Here is a 9,434-nt window from a genome sequence, read left to right as displayed (position 1 = left end):
ATGACAAATTGTTTGCCAGGGAAGTCTATGGACTTTAATGTTTGTTTAGGGCACTAAATGACGACCTAGGACCCTGTGGCTGATATAAATACAATGGCTCTTCACACAATTGTGATTTTTTTGATCAGGATTATATGATCATTATATATCAGCAACTAGAACTGCACTCTGCCGAGTGCATACTTGCTTGTTGCACACTAGTAGGCCATAAATGGCCTACTAGTGCGCAAGCAGAGCGCGCAAGTACTTTCGACCGCTGGAAAGTATCACATCTCAGTATCTCTGTGAAGGAACGTTTGAAATGTATAATCATTACGTGTAACTATTTGCTACCTAACTACTTTTTTACAGAAAAATGAATCATTGATATGTGATGAAAAAAAAGGTATATAAACTGAATTAAAATATATTATACAGTATAATTATTTTATTACTTATTGTTAATTGTCAATTGTTTTAAATGTATTTCATTTTTGTAATTTATTTTTGTACTATAGTGATATTAATACTAAATCATGATCAGAGTAATATGTGTCTCTAACTTCAATTTCTGTAATAATACTTTCAAATTTGTTGAAATATACATGATCTAAAATACTTCCGAAATCTGTAGTTGGATTTGTATTTAATAGTTTAAAGCCTAATCTTGACATGAAGGTCTTTATATTTATATCTTTTTCAGTATAATGGTCTTCATTGAAATCTCCTATTATCATAATTGTGGAAGTCGGAGATGATAGATACTTTACCATTTTCTTGAGAAATGTGTTTAATTCCGTAAGGTTTGTTTTAGGTGATCTGTAGTTTCTGTACATAAGAATGATATATAGATCTTTATTTTTTACATGTATACATACGTGTTCTACTTTTTCTAATATCTCGATTTCTTTTTGAATTATTTCAATGGCAATATCTTCTTTTATAGCAAACATAACTGAGAGCTGGGACCAGAGTACACGGTGTGTATATGTATGACTAGCTCTCAGTGATGACGTAAGAGATATGGTCATCTGTGTAGTCTGGTCCCAGCAGACCAGGCACAGATTTACAAATTACAAATCACATTACAACTACATGATACAGAGTATGTAGTTGTAATTTGATTAGCAGTATACTGTGGTTACTTGGTTCCAAAAAGTGAAGCCAAGTTTTTTTCAATCGTAGGTTTGTGCCTGGTTTGCTGGGACCAGTTACAACATTACGTCATCGTTGTGAACTGGGACCAGAGTACATGGTGTGTATATGACGTAATGTTGTAACTTGTAACTTGTAACTAGTCCCAGCAAACCAGGCACAGACTGTATGTAGTTGTTCTAGTTACAACTACATACAGAGTATGTAGTTGTAATTTGATTAGCAGTATACTGTGGTTACTTGGTTCCAAAAAGTGAAGACAAGTTTTCTTCAACGGTAAATCTGTGCCTGGTTTGCTGGGACTAGTTACAACATTACGTCATCCTTGAGAGAGTACATGGTGTGTATATGACGTAATGTTGTAACTTGTAACTTGTAACTAGTCCCAGCAAACCAGGCACAGACTGTATGTAGTTGTTCTAGTTACAACTACATACAGAGTATGTAGTTGTAATTTGATTAGCAGTATACTGTGGTTACTTGGTTCCAAAAAGTGAAGACAAGTTTTCTTCAACGGTAAATCTGTGCCTGGTTTGCTGGGACTAGTTACAACATTACGTCATCCTTGAGAGAGTACATGGTGTGTATATGACGTAATGTTGTAACTTGTAACCTGTAACTAGTCCCAGCAAACCAGGCACAGACTGTATGTAGTTGTTCTAGTTACAACTACATACAGAGTATGTAGTTGTAATTTGATTAGCAGTATACTGTGGTTACTTGGTTCCAAAAAGTGAAGACAAGTTTTCTTCAACGGTAAATCTGTGCCTGGTTTGCTGGGACTAGTTACAACATTACGTCATCCTTGAGAGAGTACATGGTGTGTATATGACGTAATGTTGTAACTTGTAACTTGTAACTAGTCCCAGCAAACCAGGCACAGACTGTATGTAGTTGTTCTAGTTACAACTACATACAGAGTATGTAGTTGTAATTTGATTAGCAGTATACTGTGGTTACTTGGTTCCAAAAAGTGAAGACAAGTTTTCTTCAACGGTAAATCTGTGCCTGGTTTGCTGGGACTAGTTACAACATTACGTCATCCTTGAGAGAGTACATGGTGTGTATATGACGTAATGTTGTAACTTGTAACTTGTAACTAGTCCCAGCAAACCAGGCACAGACTGTATGTAGTTGTTCTAGTTACAACTACATACAGAGTATGTAGTTACAAGTTACAAGTTACAAGTTACAACATTACGTCATATACACACCATGTACTCTCTCAAGGATGACGTAATGTTGTAACTAGTCCCAGCAAACCAGGCACAGATTTACCGTTGAAGAAAACTTGTCTTCACTTCGAAGAGACCAAGCGAAACGATTACTTGCGCGCTCTGCTTGCGCAAGTAATTAAGCTCAGGGAATCATGAAGGATTCAAGCCATCCCAACCGCATGACTGTTTGAGATGCTGAGGATTTGAGGATATTACAATCGATGTTTGTTTAGAGCACCTATGACGTAAATTGTTTGTCAGCCAAGTCTAAGGACTTTAATGTTTGTTTAGGGCACTAAATTATGACGTAAGACGTCATGTAGCCGATATAAATACAGTGTGATTTTTTGCCTAGTAAAAGTGGTAAATGGTGCATTTATATAGCACCTTTATCCAAGGTGCTTTACATAGATTGTGCATTACATTTACCCATTCACACACACATTCATACACCGATGGCGGTGGAAACCATGCATGGCACCAACCAACACATCAGGAGCAATTAGGGGTTCAGTGTCTGGGGGAGCCTGGATTCGACAGCAGGTCCAGGGTTAATAGCGACCTGGGCAGATGAGGCTAGTTAACCTTGGCTGGTAGCTTATGCTAAGTGAAGGAAAACACTGACCTCAAACCTCCGCTGCCTTATGGCCACACAAGAAAGGCTTCAGGAGTCAACCCAGAGCAAAAACCAGGAGCTGGAGTCTAAGGCAGTGATTCCCAAACTTTTTTCATGTCAAGGACCCCCATTTGACACCAAGTAGCCCGCGGACCCCCATTTGAAAATATATGCCAGGGACACCCATAAGCGAATATTTTTACGGTTCTAGCAGTGATTCTCAACCCGTTTAATTTCAAGGACCCCCAGTTTGATATGCATTAGTCTACGGACTACCCCATTTAATGGCATTTCTATCTTTAGGACTGCAATTTATATTGTAAAACCAATGTTAATTTAACTCTGAGAGTGTAGAAATGGAACCCGTCAGGGTATTTATGGAAATGATCATAAAGGCCATATTAATGGAAATGACCTGGCAACTCCTGCGACGGCGTTGGAACCAAGTGTTTTGGCTCTGCCTTTCCTTTGGACCTTTCCAACGACGTGGAGAGTGGGGACCTGTTGCATGGGTAACATACTGTATAGGTACCCAGGAGGACACTCCAGCTTTGCTATGCAGCACAAAACAGGAAGCAGCAGACTCCTGGCTGTAAGTCTTATGCTCATTTAACACTTTGACTGCGGCCTGGTAGCCACAAGTGGTAAATAGCTTGCGCAGGCCGGAATTGGGGAGATTACTCCTCAAGTGTAAGTTGTAAGAAAAGGCTAATGTTAGCATTAGCTCACGCTAGCTATCTTTCTCGAGAAACATTTATATTTCGATTGGAATGCGATGAAAAATCTGAAATCAGATCCGAACCTCGGATGTCTGATCGGCACAATGGACAGTGGCTGCAGTTTTCGAGTAAAGAGCCATAGAAGATCCTAACAGTAAACTGCAAACAATAGTTTACAGAACACACGTTCTGTGCGTGCACTGGAGAGCAAGGCGTTGCCTAGCATCCGGGTCAGGGAAAAAAGTTGCTTTTTAGCGGTGCTGTTTCAGATCCATATAATTAAAGCGATATAAAACTTATATATGTCAATATACAGACCAGCGTCAGTCTTCCCCTGTGTGAAGTGCGGAAGGGAATGCAAATCCTGCATAGGTCTATTCAGACACAACCAATGCTGCACCAAAAGCAGAAGAACCCCTATCCAGAGTGTGACTCCATAGTCTATTGCGACTGACGGATGCCAATGATGTTAAATCTTGTATATGGTCATGACATGAAACTTCGAAGCTTTAATGTGATGGGAGCGAATCCCCATAACTGGATTAGTTCAGTTATGGGACCGACCAACGTCAAACATGGCGCATGCATCGGAAAGGACTTGTGTTTGGATGTGTTCATGGGCACTGATGACGTCATGGAGCTCCATATATGGGCATAAAAACCAAAAGGACTGAAGGATACAGATATCTATATATGGGCATAAAAGGGACGTGTTAGATGTGTTGTTTATGCACCCATATATGGTCACATCAGTCGGGTCATCGATGTGAAATAGCTGTTCTAATACAAGTGCAAGCACTGCATGAACGTTTTGAGTAGACAGTTGTTACCCAAGACTTCATCGTGACTTCATCTTGATGTCACCACCACAACATTAAGATTATATAATAAGGTTCATGTCGGCAGATAAGTGACAATGGCTCTTTTCCGGTTTCAATCGATACTGCCATTTTGATGTTCGGTAAGATGTCCACGTTGTTTAGTTTTCTCCATTATCTCAGAGCTATATTCGTAGCACTTGTATCCAACCTTTTTGAGTGGTTTGCGTTCATCCCGCAGGTGCTGTCAGGAGAAAACAACAAAGACAACATTGTCAAAGTCTCATCCGAAATGGCAGAGGAAGAAACCAGTAAGATTCATTGTGATGCCACCCCAGGAACAACGGAGGAACATGAAGGACAAAGCGACGATGACAATGACTTTGTTACGGTCGCATCTGACCTGACGACTGAATTAATAAGCAGTGTTACGGTCGCATCTGACCTGACGACTGAATTAATAAGCAGTGTTACGGTCGCATCTGACCTGACGACTGAGGTAATCAGCAGTGTTACAGTCGCATCTGACCTGACGACTGAGGTAATAAGCAGTGTTACAGTCGCATCTGACCTGACGACTGAGGTAATCAGCAGTGTTACAGTCGCATCTGACCTGACGACTGAGGTAATCAGCAGTGTTACAGTCGCATCTGACCTGACGACTGAGGTAATAAGCGTCGCATCTGACCTGACGACTGAGGTAATAAGCGTCGCATCTGACCTGACGACTGAGGTAATAAGCGTCGCATCTGACCTGACGACTGAGGTAATAAGCAGTATTACTGAGGCAATGGCCAGTGTAATCACTCGTGATGACACCGCCAGTGTCACTCGTGATGACACCGCCAGTGTCACTCGTGATGACACCGCCAGTGTAATCACTCGTGATGACACCCCGACGGGTAAAAGAGCAGAAGATTCCTGTCAAGATAACGGATCCATGAAGCAGCCAGGACCCGATGAAGATGTTGGAAGCAGCGAATATCTCGTTGAAGACAATGATGAGTTTTACTGCGAGTATGACTCGACCTGGGAGTTGTCAAGAAGCCATTCCCAGTGGAGTGGTAATTCGAGGCCATTTAATTCCAAATTTGGTAGATTTAGGAATGCAGCAAGAGACATGCAGAACTACCGACATGATTACTCTGAAAAAACAAGGTACAAGCATCGTAAACCAGGCTTGGACCACATGCATAATTTGGATTTCTACCTTGGAAAGAAGCCTTCTTCTCCCGATGGCATCTACATAGATGAATATCACAGCGAGTGGTTTCAGAACTATTACAAATTGGAGCATGTGCATACATTTATTCAGTGGTTGTTCCCACTCCAAGAGCCAGGACTCAATCATGAAGCCAAGGAACTGACAAAAAAAGAAATTGAGGCTTTCCTTGAAGAGGAGGTTGCAAAGGCTAACCTGTTGAAGTCCTATGAGCTCATGTTGGACTTCTATGGTATTGAGCTGGCCAATGCAGAGACAGGAGAGCTCCGTAGATCATCCAACTGGGACAGAAGATTTGCTAACCTTAACAGAAACTCTCACAACAACCAACGCATCACCCGCATCCTGAAGTGCCTGGGAACCCTGGGGTTCAGCCACTACCAAGCCCCCCTGGTGCACTTTTTCCTGCAGGAGACTCTTGTCAATGGAGAACTTTCATCTGTCAAGGAAAGTGTGCTTAATTACTTCGTGTTTGCTGTGCTTGACAAGAGAAGACGCAGGAGTCTGATCAAATTTGCCTATCAAAACTATAACTCTCGAGGAGAATTTGTGTGGTGCCCAAGTAAGATACAGATGGTGTGGTCAAGGGACCAGCATTTGCCTCAATCCTGACAGATTGGTCCACAGATCAGCTGTTGATGAGAAGATCCAAAAATAAACCCTGACCACAAAGAGGCCACTGATTCCTTCCATTTTACTTTGTATATCTTTGTTCCTTCCTCCAAAGTTCCTCCAGATCATCAAATAATTCCTGCTCACCTTCCCCCACTAAGGCAGCAGATTATGCAAGAGTTGGGGAAACGAGCAGTGTTTACTATCCAGAGAACCTCTGGAAAGAAATGTCAATAATGAAGGAAGAACCTACCAGGATCTCACCCGCAGCCTGCACATTTAAAAAAACAAACAAAGATTCTCGAGGATAGAGACCAGAGACCAGAATATTTGAGGGGTGCTAGCCCTCAAACAATGTTTGTTTAAGAAAACGCCATAGACAATACAGAGAAATCTAATGTTTGTTTTGAGGACTTAAACGAACATTAGCCCCCGTTGCTTAAACAAACAAGATGTTGTAAGATGATGAGAGCGCCCCTCACTTCACACGGGTGTGATTTTTATTTTAATATACAACATCATAGTGTTGTGTACAAATCCTACATTCATTTTTATGCCATAGATTTTTTTGTGTGTGTGGCTCTAGCACCTATAGAAAAAGGGTGTGTGTGTGTGCGTGTGTGTGTGCGTGCGTGTGTGTGAGAGTGTGAACACGCTTGCGTGTGATGCATGGACAGGTCATGTTGTGCGACACACGCCTTCCAAAGCATGTGCTCTACTCAGAGCTAAATACTTGGTCAAAGAGCTCCAGGAGGTTGAAGGACAACATCATGATCAACCTCAAACATTTTCATTAACAGAGCAAGCTGGGAAGACCTTGCTCAAAACAAAGCCCAATGGAGGAACAGTCCGTGAACACAATCTTCACCGGGCTGCTGCAGTCATAAAGGGTAACCAGGGTAACCACCGCCAAAGAGGCTGTTCCACATTCCAGAATTGGACTCTTCCATATACTCGACTCGAGTGATAGCCAATATTATTAAAATATTTAACTCTTGATTGATTGATTAGTTCATTGAACATGAATTCAAAAGGATAAAAACACAAGAAAGCTCACAGGCTTGTTTCCATTGTGGTCCCATGGGGAAAGCGGAACACGAAGCAACAATAAATTACAAATACAAAAATATTTCACGCACGCACACGCACACGCACACGCACACGCACACACACACACACACACCCCGCTGGGCGATCGGTTGGGCGGGCCCCCATGACGATTATAAAAACATTTCGTCTCTGAGTCACAGTCATACGTACTAGATACTGTATGTCAGATTATCGGCCTGTGGCCCCAGGGATGGTGGGCCGGGGGGGGGGGACATATTGCCGCTTAATTACACTTTACACCTTCATCCAAAGCTCATTACATTCACACACCAACCCGTTTCACTTTCTACTATACATTCCGTAAGCCTATAACACATACAGCCATAGAATATTCTTAAATTCCTTGTTCGTGATATATACAGTATTAAAAGCAACATTTTGAAAGTAAAGTATAGTAAAGGATTCAGAGCCACGGTATCCATTTTACCAGCACACACTAAGCATACTACAAACTTGTGCATTTGAAATTATAGCATCTAATATCAATCAACAAACAACGTCACCAGAATACAGAACATTATGGTACAGTAACCACAGCTTTTACTGTTTGAGCTATACGTTCAGTGTCGTTCAAAATATTTTAAAACCAACACTTTATCATAAGGGGTTATTCCCAATTATCTCATCTCAAGTAGTATCAAGTAAGCTAATGGGCACAATAACATTCGAAGAAGATATATACACAACCAAAAAGCAGACTTACAAAAGAATGAGGTATACACAACATAACAAGGCAATTAAAATCAATGCTAAAGTACATTTATAAGGCGTGTGTGTTTTTCGGTGTGTAAAACCAAAGAAAACGGCATAAAACAGCATCACTATCATGGGCCACATGTGGTTGATCACATGCAGGGAGAGAACTGAGATGAAGAGGAAATCAAATGTGCCAAGTCCAATTTAGGAAACAAATATACAAAGGGGAGGGGAAACGGAGGGAGATAATGCTGGATACAAAAAAGAAGGTAGACTGGTCAGGGGGAAAATAGAAAGAGGGGCAGGGTGGCTTTGGAGGAGAACTGTGCTCATTCCGTCTCAGTCTCCATGATAGATCTGTGTGCTCTATAGTGGCTCTGCAATATCTTCACCAATCATTCCTCATTGAGAAGATGCACCACTCTGTTTACTTGAAGTCTGGTCAATAAAAGCAGAGGTCAGGTGAGTATCCAGTAGGATAAAAGTTACAGGTGATGTTGCCAAGTATACGTGCATTGATATGCTTATTGCTTATGAATAATTCTGTTTTGGTCTCTGATGATAGTTGAGGATCTTTTCAGAAATACCAATGCATCTGATTTAGTTGGATATGAAATGTAGGCCTACAGTATATGCTCATACCAGCGATCTTGTGAGTCATTTGTGTCTTTTTGCTTCACATCGTGTGTAGCATAGTTTATTAATTTTGTGCGCAGCAACCAGTCACACGTTTGCATCCCTATCAGTGCGGGTAAACAGTGTTCTGCAACACCCTTGCACACTTCTGTTTTTGTCCACGGGTGTGTGTGTGTTTTTTTTGTCCACGGGTGTGTGTGTGATGTTGTTTTTGTGCCTTATCACTGGGGACAATTTCACTGATCAGTTGGCGTGCACAAAGGCTACGTCAGCGGCTTCATTATGACCACTGGCCCAATTCATCTCATCCATATCTCTATCAGTTCAAGTGGGTTCAATGTGCTTTATTGGCATGATTGTCGAATGTAATTGAATCCACTTGCGCTCTCAGTTCAGTACATTACCAGGGGTCCTTGAGGGAGTTCCAGGGGGTCCCCAGCTAAATGATAGTTAGAAACCAAATGGACCCTTATGGGTCTGCAACTCTGAGTGTACAAATGGAATTTGTACACTCTCAGAGTTAAATTAACATTGATTTTACAAATTAGGGTCCCAGAGATAGAATTGCTATTAAATGGCGGTCCGTAAACTAATATGCATGACAAACTGAGGGGGTCCTTGAAATGAAACGGGTTGAGAATCACTGCTAGAGCT

The sequence above is a fragment of the Protomyctophum bolini genome (genome assembly GCF_963924005.1).
Source record: "Protomyctophum bolini genome assembly, chromosome: 10".
Lineage (NCBI taxonomy): Eukaryota > Metazoa > Chordata > Actinopteri > Myctophiformes > Myctophidae > Protomyctophum > Protomyctophum bolini.
Note: the sequence above shows the minus strand (reverse complement) of the source record.